The sequence below is a fragment of the Syzygium oleosum genome, unplaced genomic scaffold, assembly GCF_021117445.2.
Source record: "Syzygium oleosum isolate NSW1041296 unplaced genomic scaffold, Sole_v2.1 Sole_v2.01, whole genome shotgun sequence".
Lineage (NCBI taxonomy): Eukaryota > Viridiplantae > Streptophyta > Magnoliopsida > Myrtales > Myrtaceae > Syzygium > Syzygium oleosum.
In genome coordinates, this window is record NW_026607485.1 from 3,763,316 (window position 1) to 3,776,955 (window position 13,640).

Here is a 13,640-nt window from a genome sequence, read left to right on the forward strand (position 1 = left end):
TGGCATCAAAACTGGTGGGTTGGTTAAATATTTCTTAATCTATTCAAAAGCATGCTGATGTTCTTTCTCCTAAACAAATTGATCTTGATTTTTAACTTAAGCAATGGAGAAAACACATCTATCTTACTTGACAGATTAGCAATGAATTGATGCAAAAAATTTATTTTACCTATAATCATTTGCAATTGTTTCCTATTTGACGGTGGTGGTAACTCTAGGATAGCTTTTGCTTTGTTTTTATCTATTTCTATCCCTCTTTGATTCACTAAGAACCCTAGAAATTTATCTGCCCTTATCCCAAAAGCGCATTTAAGCGGATTGATTTTCAATTTATACTTCTACATCCTTATAAAAGTACGTTCGAGATGAGTTAGATGACTTACTTGGTCCGATTTAACGATGATGTCGTCAATATATAGCTCCACAAAATCCCCGATCATATCATGGAAAATAAAATTCATGGCACTATGATATATTGCCCCAGCATTTGTTAATCCGAATGGCATCACTAACCACTTGAACGTTCCAATAGCTCCTGGGCATCGAAATGCTATTTTGTGGACGTCCTCTTCTGGTATAAATATCTGATTATAACCTGAATGACTATCCATTAATGACATGATCTCATTGCTAGACGCTGAATCGATTAACATATCCGCCATTGGCATTTGGTATTCATCTTTTGGGGTTGCAACATTTAGGTCCCGAAAATCTGTGCACACACTTCACTTTCCATTCTTCTTTTTAACCGGTATCACATTGGATAACCATTCAACATATCATGCAGTTCTGAAAAAATCTGCTGCCAATAAACACTCGACTTCTTCCTTGATTTTGTGAACAAACTCTGGTGCAAATCTTCGTGGCGGCTGCTTATATGGTCGAAACCCTTTCTTTGTTGGTAACCTATGCTCGACCACATCTCAACCTAACCTTGACATTTCATGATAATCCCACGCAAAGTAATCTTTATATTTCCTCAACAACTTAATTAGTTGGGCTTTTGTATCGTCATCCAATAATGCACTAATGAATATTGGTCGACGGTTTTGAGAATCTCCAATATCAATCTCTATTAACGGGTCTTGAGCTTCCATCACTTTATTGCCTTCTTTAAGGGTTGACTCTTCAAATTCCATAATGCAATAAGTGGCATCTATAGATTGTTCACCCAATTTGGCTGTATAGGCCGTGTACCTCCTATTGAGGTCGTCCAATAATGTAAGGTTCTCTATGGACAACCTTATCTAAACATCCCGCCATGTCATTTTTAGGGATCCATTCAACATTTCCTTTATCAAACCAGCAGAATGCTACATCCCTTGAATCAATTTTAGGTGGCTCGATAACACGTGAATTTTCACCAGGCGTTTTTCTTGAATCTCGATTAGTCCTTAAAGCATGCACCCGAGATACATAAGCCTTGCTATTAGCCTTAACATACTCAACCTTGCTCCCATTCCAAAAAACCAATATCTGATGAAGGGTCGAGGGTACACATTGATTTTCATGAATCCAATCTCTTCCCAACAACAGGTTATATGATCAATCTGCCTTGATAACACAAAAAGCTATCCTAATGGTTTTCGATCTCACAATCAAATTATGTCATGCCCCGATCCCTACGGGCACGTGTCATCCCGCCACGATCGATAAAAATGCAACGTCCCAAGACGCGTCGCTGACCCAGAGAAACACTAACGATCATGCACAAGCGGAAACGAATTCAAACACCCCATACAACAATTCACAAAGACGGGATAGTAGGGAACTCGCTTGATCACATAACAACAAACATATTCATACACTTGGCATACTTACAACATTTAATTACATAACCTTACACTAGGCCACTAACATCAACCCACGTTCATCAAAAAGGGGTGTTGGTTGGTTAGCCTAGCTTCTCTACCACAATGGGTACTCCAAAAGACGGGATCACTAAACCTACTAATCATCCCCATGGTACCCTGACAGCATCCTCGGATCTTCCACATCATCATAAGGCTTGGGGTTCTGAAATGTTTGTAATTCAATAATGAGAATGAGTCTCAATAAATGAACAACCTAAGCCCTGCATAGGCCAACACGTACTCCCGGACAAGTCTAAACACGAGATTTAAACAATCAACATGCCGTGACAAACACAGACATCCCTACCTCATCTTGGAACATGCACAAGCCCTGCATGTTAGTCAAATCGCAATAATGCAGTAATAACTCACGAACACGTATAATCCCGGATATGACTTACACATGCACGTGTGCCAGCAATAATCCAGACATGATCACATCTCAATCTCGACACACTGCATACACCAATGCACAACACACACCTAATCTTTCGTTCAAATTATTCATGACCCGCGTAACATGCATCAGGCTTGTGGCACAACCCGTGTAAAACGCATCAGGCTGGCAGTCTTTCGGCTTAACCGGGCATCGTCCCACATAACATGCCTCAAGACGGGTTCAATCCCCGCATAAAGACGCATCAGGGCTTAAGTGATCACACGTACACTCCGTCACATATATCTTTTCCCCACGTAAAGACGCATCAGGGCACTTAGGTGACCACACACGCCACATGACCCATTTAATTCCATGTCATTCACGCGCTCGAACATCACTCGAATGTGCTCAATCACTAACAATGCAAATCAGTTTACACGCCCACTAAATTAGCCACGGTTCCACCAATTAAAGCCTTGAACACACCTTTACAATTAGTCACTCCCTCACATGCAACAACCACATCGAAAGGTTCCCGAGAGAGAGAAACCAAATTTGCACAGAATCGGGCTTAAAATTGGCAATTGCACAGTAATCGAAACTCTTTTGAAATAAATAGTAATTCAACTCCAAAAATTATGAATTTTGGATATGTCATTGAAAACATCTTGATAAACATTTTTCATAGGGACATGAAATCCAATTCCGGCTTCAAATAGCTATTTTTGTCACCCAAAGTTAGATTGAAAATTAGCCCACCAGGGCAGACCGTTTAGCCTTAGAAATCCCTTTCAATCAGTACACAAATCTCCTTAGAAAACCTTGAAATTTTTTTGTCATAGAAACATGTTTCATTGACAACTTTCATGAAGGAAGTTTGTTGAAAAGAGGTCTGAAAAAATTTATAAAAATTCAGAAAGATACGCCGGTCGGGTGCATAGTAATTCCGGTAGAGTGGTGACGGTTCGAAAATGGACTACCGAATACACCGAAACGATCTCCAAAAATTTCAGATTTAATATATGACATACGTCAAGATGTTAGGGTCAACTTCCATGAAAATACATCCTCAAATTCGGTCCATATTGATCTTCACAAAAATAGTAAAACATAGACGCATAGCAGCAACGAATCCGAGAATCAACCAGCATTAACCATTCAGCAATTCAAGCTTATCTAACCACTAAACCAACTATCCACAGCCATGAATCAACCCCTAACATGTCCATTAGTAACCCCTTAGCCTAGTCAAGGGTTAGGAAGCCACTTACCTCGAGTCTAGACAAGAATGACTCAAGGGAAAGGGGCAGCAACAAGGTCGGCAGAACAGCAGCAATGGAGCAGAAGCAGAAGTAGAAGCAGAAACAGAAGTAGTAGCAGCAATGAAGCAAAAGCAGAAATAGAAGCAAAAATGGAAGAAGCAGAAGACACGAAGCAGGAGCAGAAGCCAAGAAGGAAAAGAAGAAGAAGAGGAGAGAGAGAGAATGAATGAGAGAGAGAAGACTTGATCAGATTTTTCTCTACTAACCCCACTAAAAACCCCATCACCCACCCCCACTCACACATCCGAGGGCTCACATTCCATCCCCTTCTCCAAGTCAAGATCCAAGGGTCCACATAATTCCTCACATTATTTTCCCAAAATTCCTAAATGGCACACAAAATAAATATGCAAGATGGGGAGAGGCATACTTGTCCATGAATTTTGACCAAAGGAGGGAAAGTCCAAAAGTCCAAATTGCCCTTCAACCTTTTAGATGAATTCAAATAATCCCAGGGGCAAAATGGTCATTTTCCACTCTCGACCCAAATTTCACTTTTCCGACAAATTCAAGTGGCCCTAAAGTTGACCACGCCAAATGTGGCGTCATCCAATGATTTAGTCGTGGCTTTCAAGAAATTCGATTCCCAAGTCCGGATTTCAAGTAATGGTCAAATTCGATTAAATGCAACTTTAGTGTGTCTTAAACTAACGGGCGGCTTTTAGGAGTTATGCATATTGACTCGTGGCCGACTCGATATCGAGCCACATCTAAGTTTACTCGAGCCATGGCGACTTCAGTTATCATATAATTGCGATGGTCAATCACTAGTTCCAATTAACACGATCGTCCGGATTAGGTTTGGAATCGTTCGCAATTCGTACAATGATCAAGCGAAATCACCCACGATCCAATTATATAACATTTACGAGTTGTTCCATAGCCATCCTCGGATCGGTCTATAATGGCCCAAAATATCCCCTCGTCAATCCTTATGATCGAAGTGTCGATCTACGACCAAGTTCTTAGGTCCACGTATTTAATTCCTATCGAGTCATTCCCTAATGGTTAGTATTCTCGAGAGTGATCAATTCCGAGTGAGATTTAACTAAAGTGCATCAATGATATAATCATTTCATAAATCCTGAAAATGGATCGAATTTTACAATGTCACAAATTAGCTACGAATATACCTTTGACCTCTATTACTTCTCCTGTGAAATCGGATAACTGAATATTCGATGGAATAATTTCCTCATCTTTCTTTCCCATATTTTTAAAGAACCTATATGGAACTAGATTGAAGGTAGATGCCCCATCGACAAGAACTTTAGAAATTGGGCGTCCATCAATCCTAGCATTTATGTTAAGTTCCCTAAGGTGTATGGACCCTTCGTAAGATGGTTTTTCAAACTCCATTAGTTCCTCTTCCTCATCGAATTGAAATTCTACCTTGTCATCTTCATCGACCACCGAGTCTCTATTGGCTGTCGAATCCATCGAGGTCACTCTATATTGCAAAGGCAGTCTTGCTTGGACCATACACAAGCTTGTAGGAGTAACTGATCTTGATAACACAGCCGGTCTGAATTCTGTTTTCTCATTGGCCCCATGATTCCTCTAATTGTCATTCCCCTTGTTCTGATTAGAGTTCCTTGGATCCCTTCTCCATACCGGATTCTTAGCTCAAAATTTCCTAGGTTTATAAGGGATTGATGAAATCTGAGTGATATGGATCTGGTTGACCTGCTTTTGCAACTCATGCATCTTCTTTTTCATTTGTAATCTCCTTTTCTGAGTTCTTGTTATATTGCCCCCTAGGCCTTGGATTTCTCCAGATTCAAACCATTCACCTTCTGGTGGGTCTTTGGTGCTTTCAAGGTCCTCAAATGTCGAGATAACTTGTCATTCCCCTATGTGGATTGTCGAATTCTTCCTCCCATCCAAATGCTGTCACATTTCCTGAATGCCTGGGAGGTGGTCTATAATCGACGTAGTAATCAAATTTACCACTGGGTTCACCTAACGTTCCAATTCTCGGGCCACCTTCTTCGTACTGCTGCTTGAAAGATTTCTACTTTGTAGGCCACTGTCTTGAGTTGCCGACAGTTTGGGCAGTTCGGGCTTGACTCCAGTGTCCAACTGACCTACTATAATTTTGGTGCTTGTATCGATCCCAAGAAGGCATTCTCTGTGGGGGAGTTTACGTCAAAAAAGATCTTCCTTTTGAATAAGAGTTATCATTGATCTCCTCTTTGCATCGAGCACACAAATATGGTTATACCGCTTTACCTTTGGATTTTAAAGACACCATTCCAGTCATAACAGGGATTAGATCAATATCTACATCCATATCAGCTTTTTCTTTATCATCCGCAAACCTGATTTTTCCTTGTCAAATTGCTTTTTGAATATTCTTTCGTAGCCCAATACTGTCAACTGTATTATGACTCCACGAATGATGTCATTTGCAATATTTCTTTCCCACCAATTCTTCTTTGCTCGGTATTACTTGGCCTTCAATGAGCTTAATTTTCCCATTAGCCAAAAGCAAATTGAATATCTTGTTGACCTTATTTATATCGAAAGAATAATATTGCACATCCTTTGATTTCACCATAACACTCCCTTTTTCTTTTTCCTTAGCCGGTTTTAACGTGGGGCATGTATATGATTTTTCTATTATCATCTTTGCCACTACCACCTCAGCATATTCTGATTCATCTTCATCAACCAACGTTTCATTGACAAAGTTCATCTCATGTTTAACATGCCTTTGATCATTTTCTTTCAAAGATTTTTCATGTTTCATGGTAATAGTAGCTAATGAGAACAAATCATAATAAGCCTGACCCACCATTCTTTCCCTAATTGAAAATTTTAAACCATTGAACGCAATCTCAGCAAATGTCTTCTCGGGTAATGGTATCAGGCACCTGTTCCTTGCCTTTTTAAATTGAAACATGAATTGATCGACTGACTCATTATTATACTGTCTCATCACCATCAAGTCCGCAACAGATACATCCGGCACAGCTTTTTTAAATTGATTATGAAACATTGTTTCCATTTGATCCCAAGAAAATATGGAGTTAGGTGGTAAAGATGTATACCAGGTAAAAGCAGTCTTGGATAACAACAATGGAAATAGACGCAATTTTCAATGATCTCCATACGTAGCATCCCCACACAATACAGTAACTCGATTAATGTGTTCCTTTGTCGATTGATCGTCTTCACCAGTAAATAGACTAAATTTTGACATCTTAAACCCTCTTGGTTATGGAATTTCATCCATCCATTCCGGATATGGTTTCCTACATACCTGCCTAAAACCTCCTGCATCGCCACCGTATTGCCGTAGCACTTGATCGATTGCATGTTGATTCTACCAGACCAGGATCATAACTGGTGGTGTGACTGCCTGAGCTACCTACATGATCTGAGGCATCATTTGAGGTATATTCTGTTATAAGGGTTGAGGTATTTGATATTGAGGTACTGGTTGTTGTGGTATCGGTTGTGGTAGTTGTAAAACTGGGTAATGTGATATTGGCTATGGCGGTTATGGAACTGGGTACTGTGGTATTGGCTATGGCGGTGTTTGGACTCTCCCCTGGATCTCTGTATTAGTATTTGGTCTGGACAATGCCTTAGAAAGATTAGGTTGAGCAGTAAAACCACCTGATAGCATATTGTCGTTCGACTAGTACAATGCCGTATGCTGAGGAGCCAAATTCACATTAGTTGCATTCGTCTTGGCTGATCCAAACGGATTACTACCATTGGTCAATGGTTGACCTACACTGGTATTTTCATTCCTTGGTAATAAACTCGCCACATTATTTTCATTTGTCATCTATGTTTGACTAACCATCGCATTCTCTGCCCTCCGAAGAATCTTTAATGGTGTAAGAGACGTAGCTTGCCCTGTGATTCCAACGCTAGGGAGTATAGCGGCGGGCTATCCAAGACTTCCAACTGTGCCAGGAGGAACAACAGGAACAGTTTGTGGTTGAGTAGAACTCATTGATGGGCTCTGCCTGTGGGTAATCTCCTGGACCGTATTGATAATCAGTGGCCTGACAGTATCAACCACACATCTAGTGACTAAATTGGCTAGGTCGTTGTGCTGTTCTTCCATGATTATTCTCAGAGTAGCAAGTGTAACCGGATTCGGTTTCAATTGCCTTCTATGTTCCTCAGTAAGGTGTTTGAGGACGTTCATCTCCCCTGTTTGTCCTTGGTCCACCATTGTCTGTCCATTCAATGATTCCGCACGTGTCATCCGCTCCATAACAGGATTCGGAGGTGCACTACTCCCTGCAACGTTATTGTTATGATCCAATTGGCTCTGACTCCTTGTTCGTGCCATTGTAACTCCTTAAATTGACCACACAGGTCCTATTGGGCATGCCAAAATTATGTGTGACATTCTGAATTTCGATCCACTTTTGGGATAAATGAAATGTGTATATTCTTCAATGCACTTATAGTTAAATCTCGCCTGGAACTCATCATTCTCGTGATACTAACCTTTAGGGAATGGTTACCTAGGAAAATGTACGTGGATCTAAGAACTCGATCATGAGTCAACCTTCAGTGACGATCAAGGTCGCCATGGCTTGAGTAACCATAGGTCGATATGCGTAAACCCTAAAAAGCCGCCTGTTAGTCAGAGATATACTAAAGTCGCATTTGAGTGAAATTGACCGTCATTTGAATCCGAACTTGGATGGCGAATTTCTCGAAGTGTCACGACTAATTTATTTGGATGATGTCACATAAGCGTGGCCAACCTCGAGATTGCTCGGATTTGTCGGAAAGTGAAATTTGGACCGGGTGTGGATTTAGATCAGTATACCTCCTTCTTGGTTTATTTTATTTAGTGTCTATCTAGTTTTTTCTTTGATTTTGAAATTCGAAATTTTCGTGGCCCTTGAATCTAGCTTGCCCAACAAGACCAATTGTGAGCCCTTGGATTGCACTTAATGGGTATGTTGACTTTGGTCTCTCTCTCTCTCCCCTCCTTCTTTTCCGCTGCCCCCATGTTGCTTCTGACTTCTGCCTTGCTGCTGCTGACTTATTCTGCTCCCCCATGTTCACCTTACATTCTCTTTCGCTACTTCGTTACTGCTTTGCTTACTTACGCTTTCCGTTGACCTCCACCATCTTGCTTTGCGACCGCTGGTTTCCTCTTGCTCCCCACGTTTACGCACTTGCTATTGACGGTGACCATCTTGTTCTGGCGACTTTCTTCTTGACTTCTTCACGTGCTGTAGCTTCTGCTTTGCCCCATGCTGCCTCACGTGCTACTTCTTATTCTTCATTTCTGCTTCTGCTTTTGCTGCAACTTCTCCATTCCAGCACCATGCCAGCCCATTTTCCGCTAGAACCAGCCACCATCCCCACCCTGTTCAGCCCCCATCTCCGCCCGACTCCGCCGTGAGCCGCCGCCTATCTGCTGAGGCTGCTGCTGCTTTGCTACTGCTGTTGCTGCTTTGCCGCTTCTTGTTCTGCTTCTTGGCTTCTTCTTGCTGCACACCCGACCAGCAGCTTCGTCCGCCTCCACCAGCCAACCATCTCAGCCGTCCAACAACCGCTCGCCGTCGTCCAGGTCGCCGGAAATCACCGAGTCACCGGTCCGACCGCCGGAGCAGTTGCTGCTTGCTTGGCTTGGCTTTGTTTGGTTTCTTGCGTAGGCATTCTTAGTAAGTGGCTTCCTAACCCTAGACTAAGGGGTGACTAATGGACATGTTAGGGATGGTTTAAGGGCTGTGGATAGTTGGTTTAGTGGCTGGTTGTGCTTGGTTTGCTTGGTGGTGCATGTTGGTTGATTTCCGGTAAGGTTGCTGCTGCGTCGCTGGATTTTTCTATATTTTCTGTGACTTATGTGGGCAGAATTTGAGGAAGTGTTCCTCATGAAATTTTTTCATAACATCTTGAAGCTTGACATAATTTAATTTGGGAATTTTTGGAAGTCATTTGATGCCATTCGGAAGTCTATCTTTGGACCGAAATAAGTCTGCTGGTAACACTGTTCCTCCAACCTTCGGGTCTGTTCGAATTTTTATAAATTTTTCCGGATCTATTTTCAAAATACTTCCTTCACAAAACTTGTTTGAAACATTTGTGGCTATAACATATAAAAATTTAAAATCTTTCTAAGGAGATTTGCTTACTACTTGAAATGTATTTTTAAAGTCGGATGGCCAGTCCGAATGAAAATATTTTATGTCTGACTTTGGATGACAAAAAGAGGTGGTTCTAGATAGAACTGGATTTTGTGTTCTGGATGAAAAATGTTCATCAAGATGTTTTGTACAACATATCCAAATTTCATAATTTTTGGAATTGGTTTACTATTTATTTCAAACGGATTTTTGTCACTACGCAACTACCTAGTTTGGACCCGATTTTGTGTATTCTCGATTTTTCTCTCTCTCGAGAATTATTCGGTATTATCATGGCATTTTGATGGATTTAGCTGACATTGGGCTAATTTACAAAGATAAGAATTGGTAATGATTGCTGAGTTGTGTGCATGGTCACGACACGTTCCGTCTAGGCAAGGTTCCAGACGATGCCCGACGGGGGTTCGGATGCCGTCTAGGCGGGGGTTCTAGACGTTGTCAATAGCAGTGGAGGCCGAATCGATACTCCTTTGTGGAATGCCGTTTGGGCCGGGGGTTCCGGACGTTGCCGTCGCCGAAGTAGCGGGACGATGCCTGGTTACGCCAGAAGACCGGCGAGAGTTCGGTGGCCTGAGGGGTCGTTAATAATCTGGACTTAATGAGTGCGATTTGCATTGGGGAATGCTTTGCCTGAGTTAATTGATGAGCACGTCTGGATTATTAACCATGTTACGCTTGATCATGCCATGAATTGCTTTGCGCGTGCTTGATGGGCAATTAGCCATGTTATGGCGATATTCTAACGTGCAGGGCTTGTGTATGCGCCAAAGCGAGGTATGGACGCCTGTGATTATTTATGGCATGTCGATTGTTTGATTCACATGTTTAGAATTGTTCGGAAGTACGCTTTGGCCTAAGCGAGGTTTAGGTAGTTGCTTATTGAGAAGTGTTCTCATGGTTGTATAACCAAACCATTTCAAACCCGCGACCGTGATTGATCCAAAGACGCTACCAGGATACTACGGGGATTAAAGATAGGTCGAGTTACCCCGTCTTTTGAGTGCCCCTTTTGTAGAGGAGTTAAGCTTACCAACCACCCAATCCTTTTTGTTGTGCGTGGTTCGTAGATAGTGACCTCGTAGAAGGCTTGCAAATGTATGTGTTGTAATCGATGTTATGTTTATAAAAGTGTCTTGTTAATGTGTATTCTTTGTCTCTCCACTATCCTGTTGTTTATATGTTGTATGGAGAGTTCGAGGTTGCTTCCGCATGCATTGCTCGTTAGTGTTTCGATTAGGTCGACGACAAATCCTGGGATGTCGCATGCTTGACAACCCCAGAGGGACATTGCGTGCTCGTTCGGGTTCGGGGCGTGACAATATGTTTCGTCAGAAATGCTCTCGTGACGAAATATATTTCACCGAACGTCGTTCTTCGGTTCTTAATGAGAGGAGACCGGGTTCTGTGACTAATTCCGGATAGTAGATATCCAAATGTGAACAAAGAGCTTGTTTGTTTGATCAGCAACATAGGTTTCGTACTGTGACGAAATTTGGCTAATAAAACTTTGAACTTTATAGACAGTTCCGACAAATCCGTCTAGCTATAGACTGGCGGCAAATGAACTCCATTGTTGCAACATTACAAAGCTACTAGGCTTAAAACATAGATAACTGTGGTTATGGAAACTAAAAGTGCAGTACTTGAAAGTAAAGATAATTGAAAGATAGTATGTTGATGTGTATTCGCGAGGGGGGGCTTTTTCTGGCTACTGGGCACTATTTATACTGGGAATCTGACAACTGTCTTCTGATACTATATTCAATAGCCACCGTTGATCTCATCCTTGCCGTTCATTCGATGACACCTGTCCATTAACTGCCATTGACCTTATCTTTTCGTTCTGGCACCTATTCTTTCCCAGGCGATAACCGTCATCGATCTTTTCCTGCCTTGACACCTGTCCTTTCTCGTGCGATAACCGTTATCGATCTCTCTACGTCTTGACACCTGTCCTTCTCGAGGCGATAACCCTCATCGATCTCCTCCTGCCTTGACACTTGTCCTTCCTAAGGCGATAACCGTCATCAATCTTTTCTTGCCTTGACACTTATCCTTCCCAAGGTGAAAACCGTCATCGAGCTCTTTACGTCTTAACACCTGTCCTTCCTGAGGCGATAACCGTCATCGATCTCTGCCTTGACACCTGTCTTTCCCAAGGAGATAATCGTCATCGATCTTTTCCTACCTTGACACATGTTCTTCCCAAGGTAATAATTGTCAACGAGCTCTTTTCTTGTCGACAGTTTTGATGACTCGGGTTCCGTATGGCAATTTTCGTCAACGATCTTTGGTACGAAGGCTCAGGTGGCACTTGCTTCTTCTTTTCAATTTCAAATTATCAAACCTCCCCCCAAAATATTCCAATGCTTGCTAGCTGTCAACTTACATAAACAATCCTTTATGGATTACGTCACTCCTTGACGATTTTCATGCATTCGTCTCCGCTATTTTATATATTTTGCTATCGACAACCTAATTAATTATAGGTGTCAACAGATACCTATTTGGTTCACATTAAGTCCATTTGCACATAAGCATGGGTCTAAACAACTTGAAGCAACAAGAAATTTCCTTCGAGACTTGTCGTCCCACACAATCATTTCAACAATGAAGAGAGTTTGTTGCATGCTTCCCTCGCTAACAATAAAGACAAATGGGTGTGCTGCAGCTAGGATTTGATGCGTGAGTTCTGTTTTAGACATGAATTCAGTAGGAAAGTGAGTTAGGAAATTTGGATGGAACATGCTTGAGAATCAGTTAAAGTTCATCAAACACAGTAGGATTATGCATTTGGTCAAACAAATCAGTTCGAAACACCTTGCATGGCAATCTCTCTATAGTCCTTATAAAACTCAGCTCACAAATGTCTTTTCTAGTGATATCTCCGAAGTCATGGCACACCCACTTCAAAATACTCCTTCACAATTGTAATTCCGAAAGGCCCCCCTAAAACTATTTTTTTTTTCGTTCTGTTTTTGTAGCTTGTGCGCTTATAATCGGGGTGCTTAAATTGGGATTTGGGTTGTTCCGAGAAGATTCGCAACCTGTATCAATTCAAATGCGCGTAAAATAGAAGATTGGAGAAGCAATGAACAAAAAGCAAGATTGGACATTTCAAATCAATCCTTCGGTTGCCATCTTTGAATTGTGGACGAGGGAAATCACTCGGAAGCCGTCTAAATAGGTCGTTTGCTGACTCTTAGCTGAAAATGTCTAAAAAAAGCTGATTCATTGCAATATTCAGACCAAAAGTAGAGGGACATTTTCGCAATACTTCACCAAGCGAAAAGGAGATACTTGCTCCATTTTCAACTAATACGATGAAAATGAAGAGACTGAAGCACTAAGTTCATATGACATATCGCTTCACACGCAAAAGCGCGATACTGAAAAAGAAAAATCCCGATTTTCACATTGAAATACATCGAGTCAAACTTACTTACAAATCAAACCATAAAAGGCCATAAATGAAGATTAGAAAATAACCAAGAGATCAGAGACTTTTTTGTTTTCCCGTCAAAGCATGAAAATGTTATTCAAATTTTAGAAAGTTATGATAAATATGTAGGTGAATGAACATGTCAATATTTTAATATGAAAGTTTTGATTGCTTCAGATTAAAGAAAGTCATACTGCAAGCGCCGCAAAATATAAAAAAATAAACAAAAAGTAAAAGATAAAGTCACTCCAAACATATCTAGGAAACAAATTAGCTAACAAAACGTGAAAATTTACTGTTCAAGTAAAATAAATCTAATCATGAATCTATCTCAAAATATCACTTAAGTTTGAACACAGCATCTGAAAAAATATTAGAGTTGAGGAAGTAAAATAAAATTGTAATCTCGAGTTGTCCGTGCACGTCAAAAAACAAAGCAAAGTATAGCCGGGGACCGAAAATGAAATCTTGGGAACACCAAGGACTAATACTGTAATTTTCACCTTACCA

The 13,640-nt window shown here is 41.1% G+C and overlaps 1 long non-coding RNA gene across 1 annotated transcript in view; it reads left to right on the forward strand.

Moving 5' to 3' along the window:
- The window catches only part of LOC130134991 (uncharacterized), a 39,196-nt gene that overhangs the window by 20,715 nt on the left and 4,841 nt on the right, over nucleotides 1-13,640 (forward strand). The window lies entirely within an intron of this gene.